This window comes from Ceratotherium simum, chromosome 12 (genome assembly GCF_057802395.1).
Source record: "Ceratotherium simum simum isolate JZ-2026a chromosome 12, ASM5780239v1, whole genome shotgun sequence".
In the NCBI taxonomy this organism is placed as follows: Eukaryota; Metazoa; Chordata; class Mammalia; order Perissodactyla; family Rhinocerotidae; genus Ceratotherium; species Ceratotherium simum.
The window spans coordinates 40499904-40524803 of NC_141911.1; the positions used below are offsets into that span (position 1 = coordinate 40499904).

Consider the following 24900-nt stretch of genomic DNA (forward strand, 5'->3'; position numbering starts at 1 on the left):
TCTCTACCATCCCCTATGGCCAGCCATGCCAATTGAAACTTCCTAGACAGAAAAAAACAAAACAAACAAATAAACCTCCCTTTTTCTTCTTTCTTGGAACATTCCATCCAATCTGACTTCGATTTTTTGCCCTCTTAAATTACTTTTAACGTATCAGTCAGCCTCAGTTTTAGTCCTGCCCCAATCCTGAAGCAGAGCTCAGCACTTTTTTGAAATTCACGCCGCCCGCATTCATCCCAAAGCATTACTGAACAACGTAGAATTTACCAAAGCTTTCATAGATGAAATAGATGAGGATGTTTACATAGCCTCCCCTCCCCACATACACACAATCAATAACCTAATAAACCACAGTTAGACAATTTTTTTTCCCATTAAAATCTGATTCACCTCTGACTCAGGCAGTTATCTCTTTCCACCCAAACTTCTGTCCTTGATCCCCTACCGTAATTCTTCTCCTCCAGGAAGTCTGGGTACAAGCCTGAGGCTCTTTTCAGCCGTGCAGTAGCTTATCATGTCTCTTTTCTAGAAATTCAATTTGGGCGTGTGCTGGAGTTCTGGGACAGCCTGTGTGCATCTCTTTCCAACTGTGCGTTCAGCAATGCTATGTTGATAGTTTGAAATTGGCTGTGGTAGGAAACCAGGGAAATTGGCAAATGCTACACCTAGAGGCTTCCTCTCGTCTCCCCGCATTTTTTCCCAAACAGCCAGTTGTTAAACATCCACCAACACACAATTGGGTGACACGCAAAGCTTTTAATGACAGGTGCAGCGCTGGCACCGAACAATCAAAGTGAACAGAGTCATTTTTGCCCCATAAGTGCATCCAGCTGAATAGCAGCCCAGTTGTTTTCAACAAAGCAGTTATCTCCTTGCAAAAGAATGTTCCTCCCAACTTCTAAGTAGTTAAATGTTTCTCCAGATCATCCAGAATTGCTTTATTAGAATGCCAGGGAAGAAATTTTGTCGTATACATCCTTCAAAAATTTAGAGGGATTATTCAAAATCTAAATAATGAAAGAAATTTAACATCTTACTAAGATTTTTAAAAATGTTTTATTTTCTCTGTAGGGGAGAGATTCGTCCTTTGAGAAAATAGTTTTTTATTAAATGATGCTTTATATTTACAAGTTTTGTGTTGAATATAATCTATTATCCTTACTAAAAGGACTGCTGCATTCCAATTAAGATAATGAGTAAAAAGTAATAGGGAAACTGCCAAATTCAATTAAAAATTCCAATTTCAGAAATATTAAAATGTGAAAAGTAATGTGTTTCTTAGAATTCAGGAAATGCAGCATAATTGGGTTGAAGCAGGAAAATGAAGAGAGATGGGCAAATTGAGACAGACCTTAAGACTGGAAAAAGGGGCTGAGCAGTGCTGACACGGAGACCTTCTGCCTAGTCTTGTAGATTTCTTTGTGCTTCCAGGAAGGGAGGTAGACAAAAGTGATTTCTTACCTAACTAGGTGAGAAAGCATATATAGGAAACATTTTTTGATAAGAGAGTTAGCATTTCCAATTAGAGTAGAAGAAAAGAGGATTTTTTAAAATGTATTTCCTAAGTATTTTCTTTTGTTTTGTTTGTTTTTTTTGTTTTGTTTTTTTCTTTTTCGAGGAAGATCAGCCCTGAGCTAACTTCCATGCCAATCCTCCTCTTTTTGTTGAGGAAGACCAGCTCTGAGCTAACATCTACTGCCAATCCTCCTCCTTTTTTTCCCCAAAGCCCCAGCAGATAGTTGTATGTCATAGCTGCACATCCTTCTAGTTGCTGTATGTGGGACGTCGCCTCAGCATGGCCAGAGAAGCGGTGTGTCGGTGCGCGCCCGGGATCCCAACCCGGGCCACCAATAGCGGAGCACGCACACTTAACTGCTAAGCCACGGGGCCGGCCTCAGAAAAGAGGATTTGATAGAAGAAAAAGCACTGGTGTTTCTGAGTCAGGCAACTCAGGAAGTCAATTTAACTTAAAATTAGAAGAATAGGGTGACACAACGTAGCACTGTAAAACGAGATCCACAGGGGAATGGAAAATTGTACCAAACGGGACAGAATGGTACCAAATTGAATTGAGCTGCTTTTAAAGTCTTTACCAAACACAACTCATCTTTAAAATGTACGAGTTTTAATGTTATTACACTCAGTTATTTTAGTTGAGTCTATTTTTTAAATTTGAAAGATGATGCACATTTGGTGCTCCTCTCAGAGTGTGCAGTTATGGTTGTGTGCCTGTCTTAGTCCATTCAGGCTGCTATAACAAAGTATCACAGCCTAGGTAGCTTACAAACAACAGAAATTTATTTCTTATAGTTCTGCAGGCTGGGAAGTTCAAGATCAAGGCACTGGCATGGTCATGTACTCTGGTGAGGGCCTCTTCTTGTTTTACCTCCAGGGGCTTCTCACTGGATCCTCACATGATGGAAAGGGTGGGGGATGTCTCTGGTGCCTCTTTCATAAAGGCACTAATCCCATTCATGAGGGCTCCACCCTCACGACCTAAGCACCTCCCAAGGACCCCACTGCCTAATACTATCATCTTTGGGGGTTAGGATTCAGCACATGGATTTTGAGGGGTTACAAAAATTCAGACCGTAGCAGTGTCAGATCACACCTTTTGGATTTGTCAAGTCAGTGCCTGCCTCATAATTAGAACATAAATGTTTGTTGCAAACATCACTTCTGTTTGCTTTCTATTTTCTTAATTATTAGTATCAACTTTTAGGTTCACTATTTGCTTAGATTTCCTTCTTTTTTCTCTTTTTAATTCATAAGCTTTGACAGTTACTTAAAGGTTTCATGTATTTGAATCTGTGGATACTTTCTGTATTTCTTCCATTGATTTTTATTCTGTGAAAATCCTTTCCTATCCAGAAATCAGATAAATACTAAGCTATGTTTTCTTTTTTTTTTTTTTACACTTTCATATATACAGTTAACTCTTCATATATACAGTTGACTCTTTAATACAAATGAAAAAAATTTGGTGAAAGATTTGTGATAAAGCTCTAATTTTATTATTAATTTTTTGATTAATCAATTGTATCCAAAGCTTGTCATTTCTTTTTGCTCCATTGGTTTGTAATGTGGCCTTTGTAATATATAATAGGACCTGTCTTTGAATTTTCTTTCTTGAATCATTTATTAGATTATATAGTCTTATGTAGATGCATTTAATTATTATACCTCTATAAGTATTTTAACAATGAGAACTACATGCATCTCCCCATCACTCGTCATTTTTGGTTGATCTAGTTATTTTTATCCATTTATTAATCATTACAAATCTCACTGAAATTTTGATTAGAAATGTATTAGACCCCAAGTTTTATTTTAGAAGAATATCTCTCTTCACAACATTTATCTAGAGACATATTACCCTTTCCATTTTGATATGATGGGAAATTTGTCTGGTTTACCGCTGCATGCCCAGTGAGGGGTAGATTCCCAAGAAATATTTGTGAAAGAAAGTAATCTTAATCAGTCAACACAGCCTAAGGATATTTGTGAGAAGTATCTAGTCTTTACCATAACATAACAGAAAATTGAGGAAAGGGAGGGGAACAATGGACTTTTTTTTTTGCCGAGGAAGATTCACCCTGAGCTAACATCTGTGCCAATCTTCCTCTATTTTGTATGTGGGTGGCTGCCTCAACATGGCCACCAACGAGTGGTGTAAGTCCCAGGTGCCCAGGAGCTGAACCCAGGCTGCCAAAGTGGAGCATGCCAAACTTAACTGCTAGGCCTTCAGGCCGGCCACAAGAGTGGACTTTTAATTATCAGCTGCACCAGCATTGTTTTCCTGTTAGTTCTTGTGGTTTATTTCTTTCTCTAACAGATTTAAATTTCTCTGCCCAGATTTGAAGACTCTGAATAACCAGTTTATCCCCTCCTTTATAGTCTTCCTCGAATTTCCACTGTAACTAGACCCCACAACCCCACCCCGACCTCCCCACGGCCCATTGTCTTTGCCTTTGGTCCTTTTCCTCCCACTCCAGGGCTGGGCCTTGTCTGCCTCTCTAATAATCCCCAGCAACCAAGAACCAGTTCCATTCTCATGCAATTTATTCTCTAAATAATCATTTTAACAATTTAATAGTTTTTAAATAATTGACTTCGTATATTTTTCTTAATGTTCACTCCCCCTTGCTAAAATTTTTTATTAGTTTTAATTGCTTGTCAATTGCTTATATTGTTTTTTAGGCAATCATAAGAGAAATTAAGATAATTTGTATTCCTCCTTTCAGTAGTGAAATGTCCTATTTATATTTAATATCGTAATCTATTGGCTAAAGCTTCCAAGTAATCCTAAACAAAGGTGGCAGTAATGGGCATCTTTACCTTATTTCTGATATTAATGGAAGTAGAAATGTGTCAGGTGTCTTGAGGTAAATATTATTTGTTATAGAGAGAATTTCTCTCTAGTCTGTAGCTGAAATTTCAGTGAATAATCAGAATATTAGTTGTGGGCTCCTTGTATTTTGAAATTAATAATATTGTGTTTTGCTACACTTAATTTCTAGAGCCCTGTCTGAAGTAGACTCATCAAAATCAGATTGGGGAACACTCCTAGCCCTCGGTGGTCCTGAGGGAGCTCAAACAGACCTGGTCCATCATATTCTGGCATCTTTATCTGGTAGATCACAACTTTCTATTGTTGTAAGTAAAGAAAATGAGACCCCCAAATTGTAAACTGACACCCTCAAAATCACACCACCAGTTAGTGCAGGGCTGGGATAGGACCTCGGCCACCTTCTTATTCGTCTACTGCTGTAGCATCTTCAGGGAAAGCAGGTAATCCCCAGGGCTGCTCCAGGTCTTGACGTGTCCTCACGCACTTCCACAGACTGGTTAATTCTGTCAACAAGGAGCTCTCACAGGAGTGATGTAGTCACTCTGAACTTTGCTGGGGTGAAAGTGACCCACAGCCTCTCTGGATCCGCTGAATTTACTCGGGTGGTGTGTGTTCAACCCAAACTTAGAGCATAGGAAAGAGCTAATGATTCAGTCAGCTTTAAGCAGCAACAAAGTTAAGCCTGATTCAGGAAACATTTTGAATGGAAAACATGGGAGGCCACGGTAACAGAGTCTCTTTTCTTTTCTTTTGTTTTCTCTTTTCTTCTCTCTCTCTCTCTTTCTTTCTCTCCTTCTTTCTGGATAGTCTTACCAGAAGCCCTCCATAGAAAATACCCATTTTCTCCTTGCACCCTAAGAAAGTGCAGGAATAGGCTTCAATATAGTTTAAAGAAGTTTAAAAGGAACCACATGATCAATATATACAAGGTGGGCATTGACAGTCGATCACTATAGCCTGGTGAACAGCGAGAGTCCATGACACCATGTTTTCCACACCTTTGAATTTTACGAAACAGCAAAGTAACAAAAGAATGAACAAATAAAAAAAAATATGTGAGAGAGAAAGAAAGAAGAAGAATGAAAGAAAGAAGGAAGGAAGAGAAAGGAATAACGTGGTTTTCATCTTTATATTTAGCAAAGTAAGGACATAAAGGAAAATTTGCAATTGATCACCGTCATTTTTCAGACAAAAAAACACCAAAAAAGTAGAAAAATAAGAAGTGCGCAAAGTTAGGCTATAGATAGGGAGCATTTATTTAACTTCAAGAAAAACAAAATTACGTTCTTGCTCTTTGTTTTCTTCCTGATTTTTGCTGCAGACTGGTAAAACACAACAGAGACTGATGCTTGTCACTGGACTGGCTTTTAGAAATCTCAGACAACCTGGAATGTTAGGAACAAAGTCCTTGACTCTGAGGGATGGTAACCCTTAGGGACTAGAAGAACCAAAGGAATGTTCTTAGGGCGCCGAGTCCAAAGGGTCTATAAATGTAGGAAGGGAATATGAAGAGAAATTGACTCTGACATAATGTAAGGCAATATGCAGCTGCCTGTGAGGCAGAGTCCTTAGGCTGGTGAAGCCATGGGCAGAATCATTGCACTTGTAGTAAATGCACAGGCAGTCACAGAGCTCTGTAGCTGGTTGGCTGAGTCAGCACAGGGACTAGGATGAAGGTAAGTTGTGTTGTGAAGGGGCATAATGAGGAATCAGGACTGAAACTCCAGCTCTTTCTAGAGAGATGCGTATAATCCACACCCCTGTAACACATGCGTAATGTAACATCTGTGTCAATATATTTTAACATGCATTTCCTCATATAATCTTTTTCATTAAAGATACTGATTTGTCATAAGCTCCTCTTTTCCAACACTCCTGGGACTGTCTGAAATACAGACAATAACAACTCTTTCTACAGAGTTACTGTAATATACTTAGTGGTATACAACAACATTAATTCTGGGAATTAGTTATACAAATCTAGCTAATTCCATTTCTCTTGTCATTTAACTTTCTCAATTTATAAGTGTCCATTAACTTAAAATGCTTATGAACCATCTTTCTCTTTGGATAATGGATGATTTCATCCTAATACCTGGGTAGGTCATTCTACCCACTCATTAGAATCTTCTATCATGGCACTGGATGCTGATTGCCCAATTTGCATATCAATCATCTTCTTAGAGCCCAACTCAGGTTTTGTTGTCAGCAATCATAACTGATTTCTCTGAGTGGAACAGAAGTTATCACTATAAGACATACCTAACTAAACTATTTTAGTAAACTTTCATATAGTGTATTCACAGTGCTATTTTAGTTCTCCTCAACTAATGTTTCTAAATTGTTTTCTAATGCCAAATTGTAAATAATCCTTGACTAGTCCAAACCAAAAATATCGGACTAATATGAACTCAGATAACCACAGAGTACATGAGAGCCTTCCATATAATTGGTACACTAATTTCTGTTTCTGATTTCCAAGCAAACTTTTGGAAGTGAAGCATTTAAGGACAATGACATTTTGCCTTGGTATTTCTTATCATATTTCCATAGTTAACAGACTCGGGATACTAGCCGATAATCTTGGATTTCATTGAAGACCAGAGGAAGCAGAATCAAGTTGTATAAACTCTTTGCTGAAAATTGCTATTTCTTACTCACTTTCTTCAAAATCTTAATTAGTTGTTGTGATGGTAGGACCTGGATAGAGAGATCATCTTGCTATAGAATCTCTAGCTTCCAGCCGGCAAGCATATGCCTTCCATGGCATCCTTTCAGAGAGAATCAGACTTTCTTTACTGCTACCTTCTTGCCTAATTTGTTATGCCAAGCTGAGGGAACTTACCAAAACTTCCTTTTACATCTATCCATTCTCAAGAGTGTTTTCTACCTTTTACTTATATCCAATCCACATCCTTGCCTAGAAGTGGTGAACTTACATGGAGATTCAAAAGTTGCAAAATATCCATGGGTCCAATATACTTCTTGAAAAACTCAGTGACTCAGGCTGATGAAAGAGCTTGGGACCACCAGCCTAAGCCAGATGGGCCCTGGGGATTCAGAGACACTACAGTCACATCAGTCTATGACTGTTAACAGCTAGACAACTGATGCATTCTGTACCAACAGCTGGAGCTTCTGGGAGGTCTTTAACCATAGCCCTGAGCAAAGGGCATTGAGGTAATCTGGGATGGAGGTCACCAACGGATGGAAAACTGTGGTGGGATTCTCACTGGTGAGGAGAGAGAAGAGGTTACAGCCTTTTTGCCAAATCCTCTGTGGCTGGATTCAGTGCCCAAGCGATGATTTCCATTGCGAATGCAGTCTAACATTGGTGGTATCTGTCTTGGGGAGAAAAACAAGTTCTGATACTGAGTACACTCTTTAGTCAAGAGACACTGCCAAAATGTGTTCTCTGGGTGTGATTTCACATAATTGTGATGGGAGATTTTCTTATCTGGAATAATTTCAGAAACAAAAATGCTTTTAGGAAATTAAATGAATGGTGAAACTTAATGCATTGCAATCATCCTGGAGGTAGAAGGTTCTGTATTCTTCTTTTTCAAAGTTTCCAGGTTGAAAGAGAACATGAGCAGCTCCTTAATCTAATTAAGGAAAATAAAATATAAAATAAAAGCAACTTTTTCTTCTTCCATCCCTCCAACTTGCATGTTTTTCTTTGAGATTTTAGCACTAATTAGTTGGTCACTCAACTCACGCAAAACTTGGTTCAGAATTCACTTCAGAGCTCTATGCTGAACAATAATCTGCAGCAAAGAGCCATGACCATAGACGCTTTTTTTTTTTTTCGGTGAGGAAGATTGGATCTGAGCTAACACCTGTCACCAATCCTCCTCTTTTTGCTTGAGGAAGATTGTCCCTGACCTAACAGCTGTGCCAATCTTTCTCTATTTTGTATGTAGGTCGCCGCCATAGCATGGCTTGGTGAGTGGTATATGCCCGTGCCCAGGATCTGAACCTGCGAACCCCGGGCTGCCGAAGTGGAGTGTGCCGAGCTTAACCACTATGCCACTGGGCTGGCTCCATGACCACATGCTTTTGACATTGTGCTGTCACTAACCAAAGTGTACAGGGTCATACTCTTCAGGGTCTACTTTCCCCAAAAAGCAGGGAGAACAGATGCGTGAAAGAACAAACACACCTAGCTCTGCCTAACCTTATACAAATACACACAATTGAAGTTTTTATAGGTTATATAAGCAGTGATATAAGTGAGTTTTGTTTTGTGGTTTGGAAATATTTGTGCCTTTGCCTGTGATGAAGGGAGACATATGTCTTACATATTAAGCAATGATCTCTTCTACTTATCTCTGATGCGCATGCAACCAAGAAAGCTGAATAGAACATTCATATTTAAACAATAGGCTAATGCATACAAGACCTGGCCATACAACCAAAGCTATCCTGGGGTCAGGCTCAATAGCAGTCTTCTGTCTGAGCGCCAGAATATGAGAATTCATTTTGAGAAGGCTCACTTCTCATATGGATGCAGATCACTTACAAAATGTACCTAGAACAAAAGTTTCAGCCATGTTCTCCTCCCCCATCCGCCCTGCTAAGATGATGCCAGTACAATGGGTATCTTTTTGCCTGTTCAGATTATTGCTTTTTAAGCTGATGTTAATGCTTGTTGGTTTTACTGGATTCCGTGTATCAGACAGGATTCTCAAGTTCCCAAACACTCATGTGCTTGCGCACACACATTTTTATTGCACTAGGGTTAATAAAGTGTAGCAAGTAATGAAACACTTTACATGCCTTTTTATTATAAAAATGGGTAAAGTCACCATAATATGTTTCTTACAGTGGTTGAACGTCCAACTGGATTATGAGAATAAATGAATTGTTTTTAATGAGCCCCAAATATTCTCTTCTCTCAGTCTTCCCACTGAGTTTATCATTAAATTCTGACAATTGTTCTGAAGTGATATTGTCATGATAGGTGTAGGACAAACCCAGAAATAGACTTGTTGGTTTGCCTCATTCAAGTCTCATCTCTTCATTCTTACCAGAAATTGTGGTCCTTAGAACTTATTTTGATTGTCACTTACCTTCTTAGAGCATAAAAGGGGTTTTAATGTACCCTTCTGTTCAAATTTAAACTGTTGACTTTTGTGTTTAACAACTTTTCTAATTGACCTCTTCCCAACCTCTCCCAAAGGTTCATTTTACCACCTATGCCATTGTTTCTGTCTATTACTTAATAAGAATCCTCATTTCCTGTATAACTCTGCAGATCTCATGTCTAGCCCTCTGACAGCTTATAGATCTAATTAAATTCAATAAACACATATTAAGTACTTATTTTCCAGGCTCTATGCCAGGCTCTATCCACTCATTTAGAACCAAATTACATACTGTTTTTATTTATTTATTTTTTAACATTTCCTCTAGGTATGCCATCTAGCCAACAAGAAAGAAAGCCTGCTCCCTGAGGGCATGAGTCTGGTCACATACCTCTCACGGCAAACTCCATAAGTGCTTAACACAGCCATGCACACACATTTCTTAGTTGATTTATTTACCCTGTGCTTCCAGCTGAGTCTCCTGTATACTACACAATTCTCCAGCTCTCTAATCCTTCCCGCTACCCTGACTGCACAGAACTTAGAGCCACATCCCAATAGAGCTGAAATGTATGAATCCTATTTCTTTCATTTATCCTGCTCTAAGCATTTGATTGTAAGCTCCTTCAAGGTGGAAGTTGTATCCCCTGCCTTCTTTGTCAATCCCCAGAGCTCCTTCTCTGCTACAGCAAAATTTCCATATGGTGCATTTTCCATGTAGTACGCTTCTCTGCTATAGCAACCTTTCCACAAATTCTGGTTTCCTTCAAGTGAGAGGCTTATGAGGAATGGAGAAACATGCACCTTTCCTGTCTCCCTCTTGTGCTCCTGCCTGGGGTGTGAGCGCTCGCTGCCGAACTCTTCTTTGGCCATCTACCAGAATGAGGGAGCAATGCAGTGCTTTTGTTCACCCAAGCGGGAAAGAGATAGTCAGATGAAATTGAATAGTATTTGGTCAGGTGTCTAAAGTTGGTGTTTGGGGGAAAAAGCATGGGAATACTTTGTCTTCACATTTGGTCTCCTTGTTATATACTGTATTAATTATGCAGGTGATTCAAAGCTTAGTTCAATGGATATTTGTCAGGTGTGCCAATTAGGAGTAGAAATAGGAGCCTGGGGCACTTCCCATGACATTCAATATTCAACATTTAACACCCAGCATAGCAAGACAGGGCCGTCACTCACTGAAGGTGTTTGGCTCCAGTTATAACCCTAATAGACATCTGAATGCCTGGAAACTTTAGAAAATGTGTCATACTCTATGTACCTTCCCCCATGCCAAATAAAACAATATTAAGTGTTTAAAAAATGTTATCAATAACATATTTTTTCCAACACACAATGTTATGAGAAAATAGGGAAAACAAATATGTAATTATCTTACAAAAATAGGATCATGGTGTACACACTGTTTTGTGATTTTTGTTTTTGATTTTTACTTTTGTACTTTTTTATGTTATTAAATGTTTCTATACCAGTATATTCCAAAGCGAGTTCTGTGTTACATGAGTTATTAATAAATATTACATATTAAAAAAAGGTAAGAGTTTCCTGATGAGAAATTTTAGCAATGCTGGGTTAAATAGGGTTTCTGCTGTAAGACTTTTTAGAGGTTTTAATGAACTAATGTGTATTGTGATGCTTAAAAATAAGGGATGTAGCATAGTATTTCTCTAAATTATTTTACCAAGTACATTATTTATGTATTACGTGTGTGTGTGCGTATGTGTGTATTTATGTAATTTTTGTGGTACAGGTGTTCTCTTGAACACACTCTGGGAACAGTTGGAGACACCAAACTATGACCAATCTTAGGATATAACCTGGAAAATTCATTAAAACATGTTATAAAAATTCCTGCTTTGAGCTTGTTTCTTACGTGTGTCTATATATACGAGTTTCTTTATTAGAAAAGGAGTGAGAAATTTGACTACAGAACCGTTAATTTGGCATATCACCTGCTAACATCTTATGGAACTAATGCTCTGTGTAACCTAATTTGTTACAAATGATGACTTGGGGCTACATGATCATTACTCATCCCAAGAACTGATGCTGGTCTTCTATACCTAACTATGTATTCAGAATATAGCATCACCGTTTGCCTCATAAAAGACACAATATGATCCACATCGGTTAATTTATTGTTCCAATTCTATTTTTGGTTTTCATAAAAATACATTGGACAGAAAGTAAGCTATTGATCAGTACTCTGTAAAACTTCAGTTGAGAATTTCTTATGAAATTTAAGCAGAAATGCACCTTTGTGGGGGAAAAAATGGCAACATCTTGAATTTCTAGCAGGGATTCACCTCCATTAACAGTGGTCCATTTTTTTCTTTGACTTGGTACCCTGCCTAGGATTTTGTTCCACCCAACTAGCATCTTTGTTTGGCTTCTCACAAGCCTATTTGTCTCCTGCTCCCACAGTTGTATATGTCCTGTGGTTTCCCATTTGTTCTGTGTTTAAATGAAAAACGTATATAGTTTCTCTCTCGAGTTAAGTTGTGCTTATCAGCATTTTGCAAAAAACAGTTTGAAGACAAATCTGCAGCAAATGAGCCGCTTGGTGCTGCTGATATGGTTTCTTTAAAAAGCAGAGGTTTCAGAAACAGCTTATCCATCAATAGCTCCAATGGCACATTGTGGTTCCTTTGCACAAACATGTCCCCTTTCTCTCCCAAGCCTATCACCACAAAAGATAATTTACTTGCCATGTTGGCTGTTTTCCTTTTGATTTTAAGAATCTTCCCTTTCCTATTCTGTTTATCATAGGTAGTGCTGGGAAACTTCTATAAATGTACAACTCAACAATCGGTGATATGCTTCATGTTAGGACCATAAGAGGAAAATGAGTGAAACTATGTTTTAGACTTCGTTCTCAAACAGAATGTAAGGGTGGCTGACCCTCTGAACTTAAACTTTGGTCTCCTGATGAAAATATATTGCTCCAGTGAATTTTTGGTATACAAGTCATAAATGTTTGTAAATTGTCTTATTCATTTGAAATAAACACTGAGACATTTGGTTACATCCTCCATAGGGTGATCTTTAAAAAAATACTTCCTCCTGTTCTTACCTGCCTAATTTATCCACTTATTGGTATATAACTTTCTCACAGTAACCCAAATACTTTACCTTCATTCACCCTTCATCCATGAAGCACTTATGATATACTGGCTGCTGTGCTATACAGAGGGGATAGTCCACTATATGGACTTACCTAGAAGAAGTTCATTATACCCTACATAGAAACACACCTTGACAAATATTATCAGTGATACACATTTGCTAATTAGTAACCATGTACAAAGGATTGTGCTGGGCATTGAAGGAGGGTGAAAGATTGGAGCCTTGCTTTCCAGAAGCTGGGATGAAGTTGGAAAAGCAGGACAAGTTGTAAAGAGGGAACTATGCAAGTGTCACTTGAGAGGCCCAGCCAGATATTCAGCAAGGGTTACCTGACCTGAGTTTTGAGGGAAGGAGGGAAATAGTGAAATAAGTGAAGAAAAACAATGAGTACGTTTTAGTCAAGGATACCAATTTGATACCTTTGTAACTTTGGAAAGATCAATTTGTCTGAAACAACTGTCTTTTATTTCAGTGATATTCTTAATGTTTTCAAACTGCTTTCCATTGTTCCAGGAGTTTTTAATTATTTGGAGAACCTTGATGAAATTTGCAGACCCTTTTCCCAGAAGCTGCTCATTGCGTTGAGTTTCCAAGGTTTAAGCGACCCGTCAAAGGCCATTGTTGTCACCATAATTCTTATGTTTCCTGGGCATGACTGTGGACCAGATGCGTTACATATCTGTATATACATTATGTCATTGAATCATCATGACACTGCTGTGAAGCAAACACCATTGGCATCCCTGTTTCACAGGAAACTCAAGATTAGATACAGTAGATTGCCTGAAGTCACTCAACTACTAAGAGTCAGATCTGGGATTCAAACATCTTGGTAAATTGTCCATTCCATTTGTCCCCTTTCCTTCTTTCTGTGACTTGCCAACTCAATTCCCCAACCAAAGTCTGGGTCAACCTGTTATGGTCTCTTTATCTGGCATCTGGCTACTGTTTGCTTTAAGTAATGGCAAACAAACCCTTCACTTCCTTGGAGGTACTTATCGACCAGATAGCTCCGTCATCCTGCCTGTTTACAGAAATCAGATATGTGTTTGTGTTGGCACACGAGTGACAGTGTGTGAGAACTTAAGTACCTCTTCCTGGGGTGGCATTAAATAGAGCAAGATTGCTCTTATAACTTAAGTGATAGACACCACAAGATATGATATTGAAAGGAAGCATTAGCATTTTTGTACAGGACCTAAGGACTAAGATGCAAAGTTGGGATGTCAGTTTCAGGCTTGGATACAATTGTCCAATGTACTGTGAGTATCAGTTATGAGGAAGGTATCAGTTATTAGGATGTCTAGGACATGAACTTGTTGGAGAAGCTACTGTAGGGAAAAAGGAAGCTGTAGAGAAAAAAAAATATATTTTCCAAGTTCCCTAACATGTCACCCTAGGGCACTAGTGAGAAGCTTGTGAGAGATTTTACTGCCCCTGTCAGCACCTCTGTGGGGCCTTTTCCGCGTCACGTTCTACCATTTCTCCTGGAGGCAGCTGATTTTAGGCTGAAAATTGCCGTCATGTAAGTTCAGCCAAGTAGAAGTTGTATCCAAGCTGTGCCAGCCCCACCCTGACAGGACTGTGGGTGAGTCAGGCTTTCCCTGGGATTCAGGGAACCTTCTGTGAATCCAGAGAAAATCCCTCAGGAAGTCACGCCTAACCATAAAGGCTGCAGAGCCAATGTGAATCTATCACAGGAGAGGAAAAACACTATCTCCCCCATGATGAATAAGGAGTCTGTTCCCTTACCGCAGTGTCTCTGAGGTGCCACCCAGAGCCATTCCTTGGTGGTGAAATGACCCACTTTCAGCCAGCCGTGCTGCAGGCTCACTGGGAGATTCTGCCTCTCTTCAGAAGACTCAGGCAACCAGTCCCGCTTCTCTATTTCCTTGACTGAAGTCACTCCCATTAGCTCCTGCAACATGAAGGAATGGAAACCTCTTTGATGGGTCTGACATAACACAATCCAGCATCTCTGCCATCTCTAACCACTCTGTCTTTTGCCAGCTAGAGGCACTCCTATGTAGTAATGCCCTGCTTATGTGGGAGATCAATTGGCATTTCAGGCAAAATTGATGAAAAAAGGACTGGGAGTAGCCAAAAGGAAATACCATTCTTAGAACACATAGGGCATGAAAGCTGTTTTGGTGGCTTGCTAGTAATTGTTAAGCAAAATATAAAATAAAGTGAAAATATGGAAAACACTAGGTTAAACAATATTGCATAGATTTCTTTACTGCACAATTTCTTTATTTCTCTGTCTGTGTTCAGATTCGTTGTGAATCTCCAAGAGGGGTGTATAATGGCAATCTTTCCCAAATGTTCTTGGTCATGGAATACTTTTAGGTGAAACATCCCACAATGTTTGTTTAAGTGCAAATGTCCACAGGCTACCATGGTATCACAACGAAACAAAATATTTGATGTTTACAATGAGAACTCTGAATATATAGAGAAGATTCTGTTTTGTCCATAAAATAGATTTTATGATGGTGAACTAAATTGTTAAAAATAACTCAAAGTTATTTTTTTTGGGAAAAGCAGGGCATTTGGGTATATGGTTGGCGGATATGCCTACTGGATATGTAAAAACATATTATAAAGCACTAATAATTAAATCTGTGCAGAACTGGCTCAAGAATTGTTTAAAATAAATAACAGAGGAAAACCAGATATAGTCTATAATATACAAGTAATTAATACTTATTTTTAAAAAGAGGCATGTCAAATTCATTGTGAATAAATGAATTATGCAAAAATATTAATGCTGCAGGAGATTGGTGACCTATTTAGAAGAAGGAAATCAATTTAGATTCTTTTTTTTTTTTTAAGGTGAGGAAGATTAGCCCTGAGCTAACATCTGTTACCAATCTTCCCCTTTTTGCTGAGGAAGATTGGCCCTGGGCTAACATCCGTGCCCATCTTCCTCTACCTTACTGTGGATGCCTGCCACAGTGTGGCTTGATAAGCGGTGCGTATTTCTGTGCCCAGGATCCGGACCTGCAAACCCCGGGCCACCGAAGCAGAGTGCATGAACTTAACCACTATGCCACTGGGCCAGCCCCCAATTTAGATTCTTACTGCTTCTTATGTTAAAGTAAATTCCACATCAGTAACAATGGTAATTAATGTAAACGAAGAGAACCGTGAAAACTAAAAGAAAGTAGAAACAGATATCTGTTTAATCTCTAAACAGATGGGAGAAGAATTAAAAGCATTCAAAATATAATAAAAAATAAAATGATATGTTTGAATATCTAAAAATTAGCCTTGTGTGTCCAAAAGCCCAAAAATCAAAGGTGATCAATAAACTGGGAAGTACTATACAAAATATATAGAGAGAAATAGACTCAAATAATTATATGGAGAACAGATAGACAATTATTTCACAATGGAAGAAATATCAATGCTATTCAACTTTTCAAAACATGTTCAACTTCAATAAATATTATAATTTTACAGATTAAAAATCATATTTGCTAAGCATATTAGCAAAAAAAGCACACTCAATATATATGAGGGCGTAGTAAAATATTCAAATTTCTAGAAAAGTAATTAAATAAGATGAATTAATTTGAGGAATGCTCATAGCTTATGTGGTTTAGTATTTATTGCTTTACTATTTACAATAACAAAAATATGTTAAAATTGAGGAGTTCTTATTAACATTATTCTTAAGCTGATACGTACATTTTATTTGAGTCTTGATGCTACTGGACAGTAGCTCTCCTTTAAAATCTATTTTTAACCATAGATTTAGCCAAGCAGAGGAATCTTCTAGTAGAAAAGAAAATGAGATGCTGATGACTCCTTATTTTGTTTCAAAGATATAAAGCAGTGTTTATAGAACTGGAGTGGTCCCATTGAGGCTGCCTTATTTTAAAAATGTCAAAAAAGCCACAAGTGTTGGCAACCTCAGGAGTTATAAAGGAGAGTCTGGATTGGTGACTACACCTTATAAAATCTGTAATAGTAATAAAAAAGAAGAAAGCAACGTTTCCAATAAAATTATTAAAATTTAGTATATGAAAGGTTAATCTGGTACTTTGCATAATTTATTTAGGTGGACTGATAATTCCCTAGCATGAAGAAGAAATGGAAGGTTATTATATTTCTACTTCCTTCAAAATCCAGTTTGCAAAATCAAATTAACTTACGTATTTACTATGATAAATTTTCCACCTGACTTGAAATACAGAAGTGGCATTTGGTTGATAAAATGTAAATACGTTTATACAATCTCTAACAATTTGTAAAATCTATGAATATTTTGTTAGACTAAAAGTTTTTAAAACGGAGAAAACACATGCGTATATTGAGACTCTTCCTCTCATATATGGAGGCTCATATATATGGAAGCTATATGGGATGATAATTAAGACCATCTGCCACTGATTCAGATAACTTTAGGTTTCCATGCCAGCTCTGTCACTTTAAGACAGTTTCCCAAGCCTTCAGATTCTCTGTAAAATGGGAATAATAACAGTACCTACTTAAAATGTTATTATTGAGGTGATGCATGTAAAGCGGCACAGTTCCTATCACATTCTGAGGGCTCAATGAATAGTGAGTATTATTATAATTATTTGCATATAAAATGTCTTTGTGTATGCTTGGTTGTGTGTGTAGTCAAGTAATAAGAAGTTACATTAAAAAAGAATACTTACTATATTTTCTAGGATATATGTATCAACCTAATTTATCTGTCAGAAACAAAGAGGGAGTTGAAAACCAGAGTAATAGGCAAGATAGCTATCCTAGGGGTTAAAGAGAGGTTGTCAGTGTAAGTAATGTAAGTTCACTTACCTCAATAAAGCAAGGACTTGGAACTTAGACTTCTTATATAAAAATCTGGATGTTCAGGGTCCGACCTGGTGGTATAGTGGTTAAGTTTGTGTGCCCTGCTTTGGTGGCCCAGGGTTCGAGAGCCCAGATCCCAGGAGCAGACCTACACACTGCTCATTCAGCCATGATGTGGTGGTGTCCCGTATACAAAGTAGAGGAAGATTGGCATGGATGTTAGCTCAGGAACCATCTTCCTCAAGCAAAAAGAGGAAGATTGGCAACAGATGTTAGCTCAGAGCCAATCTTCCTCACCAAAAAAAGAAAAAAAAATTCTGGATGCTCAAATTCTGAACCCTCAGTGAAAAACTGGGCTAAAAAAATCCTTCTATTGACAGAAGGAGATTACAAAGAAACTTGTTTGTTTCTGACTATTATTGCTAGGCACAAGTCTCTCCTGAGAATTCATTCCCATGGGCTTATGTCACACTTGGGTTTGGTGTTCAAATTACATTGCTTGCATAATTTGTGCCCATAAAGTAAAAAACTTAACATTAAAATTAGTCTCAAGCTGGAGATGTCCCTGGGTTGCCTCAAAGAAACAAATGCAAAATAACTCTGGAGGAACATACCCTTAAGCCAAGCAACAAAGGATTTGTCTGGATAGAGCTCCACTGAAGATAAACTCACAATCCAAATTTATAAAACATATGAAGAAAACTCTATTACTATAAGCAAGAATTGGAGAACACATCGAACTGTAGGATTAAATCCTCAAAAGCTTCAGAAAATACAATGTTAACAGTGTTTTCTATAATAAGTATATTTAAAATAAAGTCACACAAGTAGGAAGCAAAAACAAAAGAAAAGAACAAGGCACTATAAAAAAAGAAAAAAGAATCTATGGCAAAGAACCAAAAAGAATGTCTAGATATGAAAAACATAAGAATTATTATAAAGGGGCCAGCCCAGTGGCATAGTGGTTAAGCTTGGCGTGCTCTGCTTTGGTGGCCCAGGTTCACAGGTTTGGATCCTGGGAGTGGACCTACACCACTCATCAAGCCATGTTGTGGCAGTGACCCACATACAAAATGGAGGAGGATGGACACAGATGTTAGTTCAGGGCCACTCTTCCTCAAGCAAAAAGAGGAAGATTGGTGACAGATGTTAGCTCAGGGCCAATCTTCCTCACCAAAAAAAAAAAAAAAAAGATTTGTTATAAAAATACTAAATGTTTTGGTTAAAGGTATATTAAACATAACTGAGGAGAAAATTTATAAACTGAAAGATAGTTGTAAGGAATTTACTAAGAATGCAGTACAGAGAAATAAAGAAATAAAAATTTAGAAAGAGAGATTATGGACCTGGAAATTGAATTTCAACATATATCCAGTAGAAGTACCATCAAGTCACAATAGAAAAAATTGCAGGTTGTAGGGTGGGAACAATATTCAAAGAGATAAAGATAAAAACTTTCCAGATTTGGTTAAATATATGAAATCTCAAATTAAGGAGATACGGTAAGTCCTAGCCATGATAGAAAAAAAAAAAATTACTATCTTCTGAGATATATTGTAGGACACCTGCAGAACACTAGAGGCAAGGATGGTAAACCAACCAGAGAAAAAGAATGCAGTTCTCAGGGAAAGTTGGCAGAGCATACTTTTCCTAGGTGTGGGGATCATCTGAGTTACAAAGTCAACTATCTCTAATATGCATCTATGGGACAGGGTACTCGTTCTGGAGCTTCCCTGGATCCTGTTTGGTCTGAATGAGAAATACAGATAATCCCTATTTGCCCAAAAGGCAATATAGCAGAAGGGTAGGGATAGGAGAGAGATTATGCATTGTGCACTACCCTGCAGTGCTGATCTCAGTCGCCTGGGAAAAACTCCTCTCACACAAAAACTCTATGTCATGAGGAGAATACTTGCTAGCCTGGATATATCTCTGACCCCTTGCCAATACAAATCTACAGATGGAGGTAAGCAATAATAAAAAGGGGCCAGCACAGTTTCTAAACAAATACACTAAAAGAAAAAAGAGGAAATCAACTAAATAAAAACAAAAGACGTATGAAAAACACTTACCAGAAAAGTATTGCCAGTAATAATGGCAAAGTAGAAGCAGCATTAAGAAAAATATACATCATCAAAAACACAATATGAGGCTTGGAGGATAGGATTGAGAATTTTAAGTAAAATACAATGGAAATGAATAAAAAGTTAAAAATCATTAGTAGAAAAAAAATCATGGATATGGTAAACACAAAGTAGATCCAACATGCACATAATTGGTCTCTTTAAAGAAAAGAACCACAAAAATAATAGAAAAAACTGTTTAACAGTGTAGGTTAAGAAAACTATTCCAAAATAATGGAAAAACTTGAAATGCGTATTGAAAAGGCACACTATGTTTAAGGAAAAATTATCTTTGAACTTCAAAGATAAATTGGGCCGGCCCCGTGGCTTAGCGGTTAAGTGCGCCTGCTCCGCTGCTGATGGCCCGGGTTCGGATCCCAGGCACACACCAATGCACCGCTTCTCCGGCCATGCTGAGGCGGTGTCCCACATACAGCAACTAGAAGGATGTGCAGCTATGATGTACAACTATCTACTGGGGCTTTGGGGGAAAAAAATAAATAAATAAAAAATTTAAAAAAAAAAGATAAATTAAGAATTTGATGAATAGCAAGGTGAAAAGTTTTAGTCGTCTCTAAGGGGAAAATTGATTTCAGAGGTTTCCATAGCAGATTTCATTCCCAGAAGCCAATGGAGAAAATGCCTATAATGCCTGCAAGGAAAGAAAATATGTCTCAGCGATTTCTCTCTAGCCACTGTTGTTCGAGGAAAAAGGCAACATACACGCATTTTGAACACAGAGGTCAGTCAATATAGTTTCTATGAGCCTGCTGGGAGAAACTATTAGAGTATAAAGCAAATATGTAGATTATGCTTATAGAACATGTAAATGTTATACATCTTGAAAACATAGAAAAGATATAAATAATAATAGGAGGGGAGAGAGAAAGTGGAATGGCATAATTACACGATTTAGTTTTCTTTTATAGTTGGGGGTAAAAAATTACTTGCAGTTGATCGATGAAGCAGTAGAACTATAAGTATATTTAGAGGCATAAGGTAAAAAAATAAGAAAAAATATGATTAATATATAAATAAATAAAAATATACAGATATAATATAATCAGGAGATGAAGATCAGAGAAGAGAGAGAAGAGCAAAGGGGAAATTATTTTTATCAATGCTAATAGGAGAGAATCAAAGATACTACGGAAATGAAGAATTAGAAAGTTTTAGTTACAAAAGGAACAACAGAAGGAAACTAAAAACCTGAATTATCAAGAAAAACATATTAAAATATTTTTAAAAGCAATGAAAACAAACATTCTTCCACATATGATGGCAGAACTAAAGATTAAACCTATCTGTGATCCCAATAATGCTCATTTATTTTAAAAAAAGACAGACTGATGACAACATCGACACAGCTTTATGCTATACATAAGACTAATGTCTAAAAACTGTTCAAGTTAAAAGTAAAACGATGGGTGAAGAAATATCAGGCAAATACAAATTTTTAAAAAGCAGGAATAATAATATTTAAAAAATTGATTTCAGGGTAAAAATTATGTTTCTTTTACTCCTTTAAAAGCATTCTAATGGACTCATTTGTTGTTCTCATCCTTTTAGTTTACGAGCAGGTTAGTTCTCATCGTTAGTGTGATCTTATACAAAGCAAAAACAACGTGAGGATGGAAACAATCTTCACACTGCCCTTCCAGTTCCATTCAAAAATACGGTTCCCTTGAGAACATCATAAAATAAATGCATGTCTGAATCTACTCTCCTTTAATCTGGAGCTCACTACGTGGTCTAATTTAGGCTTCTCTTTCCGGTTTACTTAGACTGAGCAGCCAAAAGAGCGCTAGATTTAGTGTCAGGAGACTTAGATAGATGTTAAGTCTCTTTACGCTTCTCCTTGAACGAGTTTAGGCAAGTTTTTCGGTCTTTGTACACCTCAATTCCCTTACCTGAAACATGAGAATTAAGATAAGTGAGATGGTTAGTCTAGATCTTGTTGTGAAGGTATTTTGTAGATGTGGTTAGCATACGCAATCATTTGACTTCAAGCAAAGAAGATTATCCTCCATAATGCTGATGGACCTCATCCCATCAACTGAAGGCCTTAAGAGCAAAAATTGAGGTTTCCTGGAAAAGAAGAAATTCTGCCTCAAGACTGCAGCTTCAATTCCTGCCTGAGATTCCAGCCTGCCCTACAGAGTTTAGACTTTCCAGCCCCCACAATTGCATAATTACATTAGCCTAGTCCTTAAAAATGTCTCTTGATACATACATACGTACTAACTCACACACATGCACATACACACACGCATATCATTGGTTCTATTTCTCTGGAGAACCCTGACCGATATAATGAGATAAAGAATATAAAAATTTTAAATCATAACACACATGTGTCTTAAATAGGCCAGGCTATTCGTGCACCTGCAGTATTCTTTCCCGGATACCTACATCATACTCTCACCTCTTCCAGATCTTTGATCAAATGTCACCTTCTCAGTGAGACCTTCCCTAGACATTTTATTTACAATTGCGACCCACCAGCAGCCCCTTCTATCGTCCTTCCTTTATTTTGTTTCTAACACTTGTTACTCGCTTACATACTATGTATTTTACTTACTATTTGTTGTTTTTGGTCTGTTTCCCCCCCAGAATGGAAGATCCATGGACCATTAAACATTCACCCTAAATGAGTTCCTGTCACCAGCCTTGTCTCTTGAACTTTGTCATCCAGAGTCTCTGGTGTGAATCTAAGACCTAAATCTGACTTCTCTATATAAAACACGTCAAAGGTTCAAGACTGCCTATACCAGCACTGCCCAAGAGAACTTCCTGTGTTGATGGAAGTGCTCTATAATCTGCACTCTCCATAGTAGCCACTAACTTCATGTGGCCATTGAGCACATGAAATGTGACTAGTGCATCTGAAGAACTAAACTTTTATTTTTTGAAATATTACTTAAATTTGAACAGCCACATGTGTCTAGTGGAAGAGAGTTTTGGAAGCAGAGGTCTACGTCATAAACTTAAGCACTCCACGTTGATCGCTGCCTGATTTCTTCAGCGCCATTTCTCTTTGCTCACACGTCACACTTTATACAACATAAAGATTGCACTGCATGGAGTTCTCCAGACACGCCATGTGAGTTGTGAGCTTGGTGTGTTTGCTTATGTGGTCCTCATAGCCTTTTGAGCTCCAAGCTCACCTCTCTATCAACCAGCTAATTCCTCTTATTAACAATTCAACTCAGGTATCATTCTCTCAGGGTCATCCCAGGTGGATTAGGTGCCCTTCCTCCACACTCTCATAACTGCTAGTGCATAGATCTATGATTTTATTTTTAGTATTGGACTCTATTTATCTGTTCATGTCTCTGTCTTCCCCTCTAGTTATTGATTTCCTTGAGGTCAGGCCATATTTCTGTTCCTATTTGAGTTCCTAGCTTCGTTCCTGGCTCATCGTTAATGCCCAATAGAGCTTTGTCAAGTAAATGAAGGAAGGAAGGAACGCATTGGACTGAGTACTATATCGGAGCGCTTGGCCTAACAGACATGCCAATTCCCACAACCCCTCATGCTGCTTGCATGAACCTGGAAAACCTGACATGGAGCAGAGGTCAGGTGGCGCCATTGTAAGACAGGAAGCTATTTCATACTGTGGCCTGACGTCTTCTCTTTGCTTCCTCTACAGGAGGAAGATGGATTCCTGGAGGATTGAGGCCAACTCTACACCAAGAGAATTTTACACTTGTCTGTCTCTTGTTATCATTAGCCGCTAAAAAAGGCAGCTTTTGAAGCTTTTTCTTTTTTTGCTGAGGAAGATTGGCCCTGGGCTAACATCTGTGCCCATCTTCATCTATTTCATATGGGACGCCGCCACAGCATGGCTTGACAAGCAGTGGGTCAGTGCATGCCCGGGATCCGAACCAGCGAACCTCGGGCCGCCACAGCGGAATGCGCGCACTTAACTACTATGCCATTGGGTGGGCCCCTGAAGCATTTTTATGATCGTTTTCTGATTTCTTCCCTCTCTGTTCCTATCCATATTTGAAACTGTTGTTTGGGAAAGAAGAAATCTGAGCAGTGGCCACAGCACAGTCACTCTGCTCGATTCAGGTTTTCAGAGGTTTAGAGATATTGTCTGTAATCCATCTGTGACTCGGGAGAGTTCTGACAATGGCTTAACTCTGGGTGAAGAAAAAAATATGTTTGCCCCAAACAAGCTATCTCTGATTCTTCAAATTACGCAGAATAGCGCAAATTCATAAGATAAGAACTTCTGTGGCAAATTCTTGTTTCGTACTAGGTTACACATTTACTGTGGATAGTCACGATGTACCTAAATTACACCCATAGTGTGTTCAGTCAAAGAGTTAAAAAGAAGAGGGGTGGGGAGGGTCTACGGAGAGGTGGGTAAGAGGAAAAGGCAATAAATCTCAGGCCCGTGGGATTTGGACAACAAACTGCACTGGCAAATCTAACAACTGCCAGCTCTGGAATGTGTCAGCATAATATCATACTAACTGTTACCTGGTAGGTTGTCAGAATTCTAAGAAATGTGAAGATCAAAAATGTTGCAACTGGGAGGTATTCCAAATGCCTTTCAATGTATATCTGCTGGAACAACGAGGCTATTAAAATGCTCTTTAAAAGTCTCATTAAAGCAATAATCTAATAAAAGGAGTGTATAATCTGAGAGCTTTGAGGCCAATAGCAAGTGAGTGCCAACAGAGCTTACTGACTTTACTGGAGGTTTTTCATCTTCTGTTTTCCTCTTTGTATGCTGAGTAGTGACTTAGTTTTGCTTTTCCAGTAAGCAATGCAACATAACCATCTCTACCATCACAAAACTATAACATACGTGTGTATCTGCACATATAAATACAAATGTATGACAATCACTAACTTTTGGAGAAAGTGGAGAGTATCTGGAACAATAGCAGGTGACAAAGAAAGGGAGATCTTGATACATTGTTCCATGGGATGTCCATACTGTGCCCTTAAAATAATCAAATCAATTTCACATTCCAGCAGAAATGTTACAGACATACTAAAAAAATTACATAAACTTTCAATTATAAAACTATTTAAGAACTGAATGGCATGATGCATAAACAGCTGAGAGAAAAATTTGGCCTCTTGATTTTTAGAACATTTAAAAAATCTTATCCAAGTTTTCCTTAATTTCATTAACCAAGTTCTCTGTCAAATTCATTGTCTTAGTAGAAATCTCTTGTGGTATTTTAAATCATTAGTACCTTCTGGATGAACTAAACTTGTGTATTCTATCTACCTTTGTCATCTTACCATGTTGGGAAATATAATAAGGCACTTTTATTTCTTTCTCTTTGCCATCACATTACACAAAGGTTTTACCTCCTCTTCTGAAAACCGAGATGTTTGAAATAGGGAGCCCGTTCGTTGGTTTCTTCACTCATTGTTT

At 38.0% G+C, this 24900-nt stretch overlaps 1 long non-coding RNA gene across 1 annotated transcript in view; it reads left to right on the forward strand.

Moving 5' to 3' along the window:
• LOC147915835 (uncharacterized) overlaps window positions 1–23835 on the forward strand; it is a 154504-nt gene extending 130669 nt beyond the window's left edge. The window contains exon 3 of the long non-coding RNA XR_015553743.1: window positions 23149–23835. This is a non-coding gene — a long non-coding RNA (uncharacterized LOC147915835). The remainder of the gene's footprint in view (window positions 1–23148) is intronic.
• Window positions 23836–24900: the final 1065 nt, after the last annotated feature.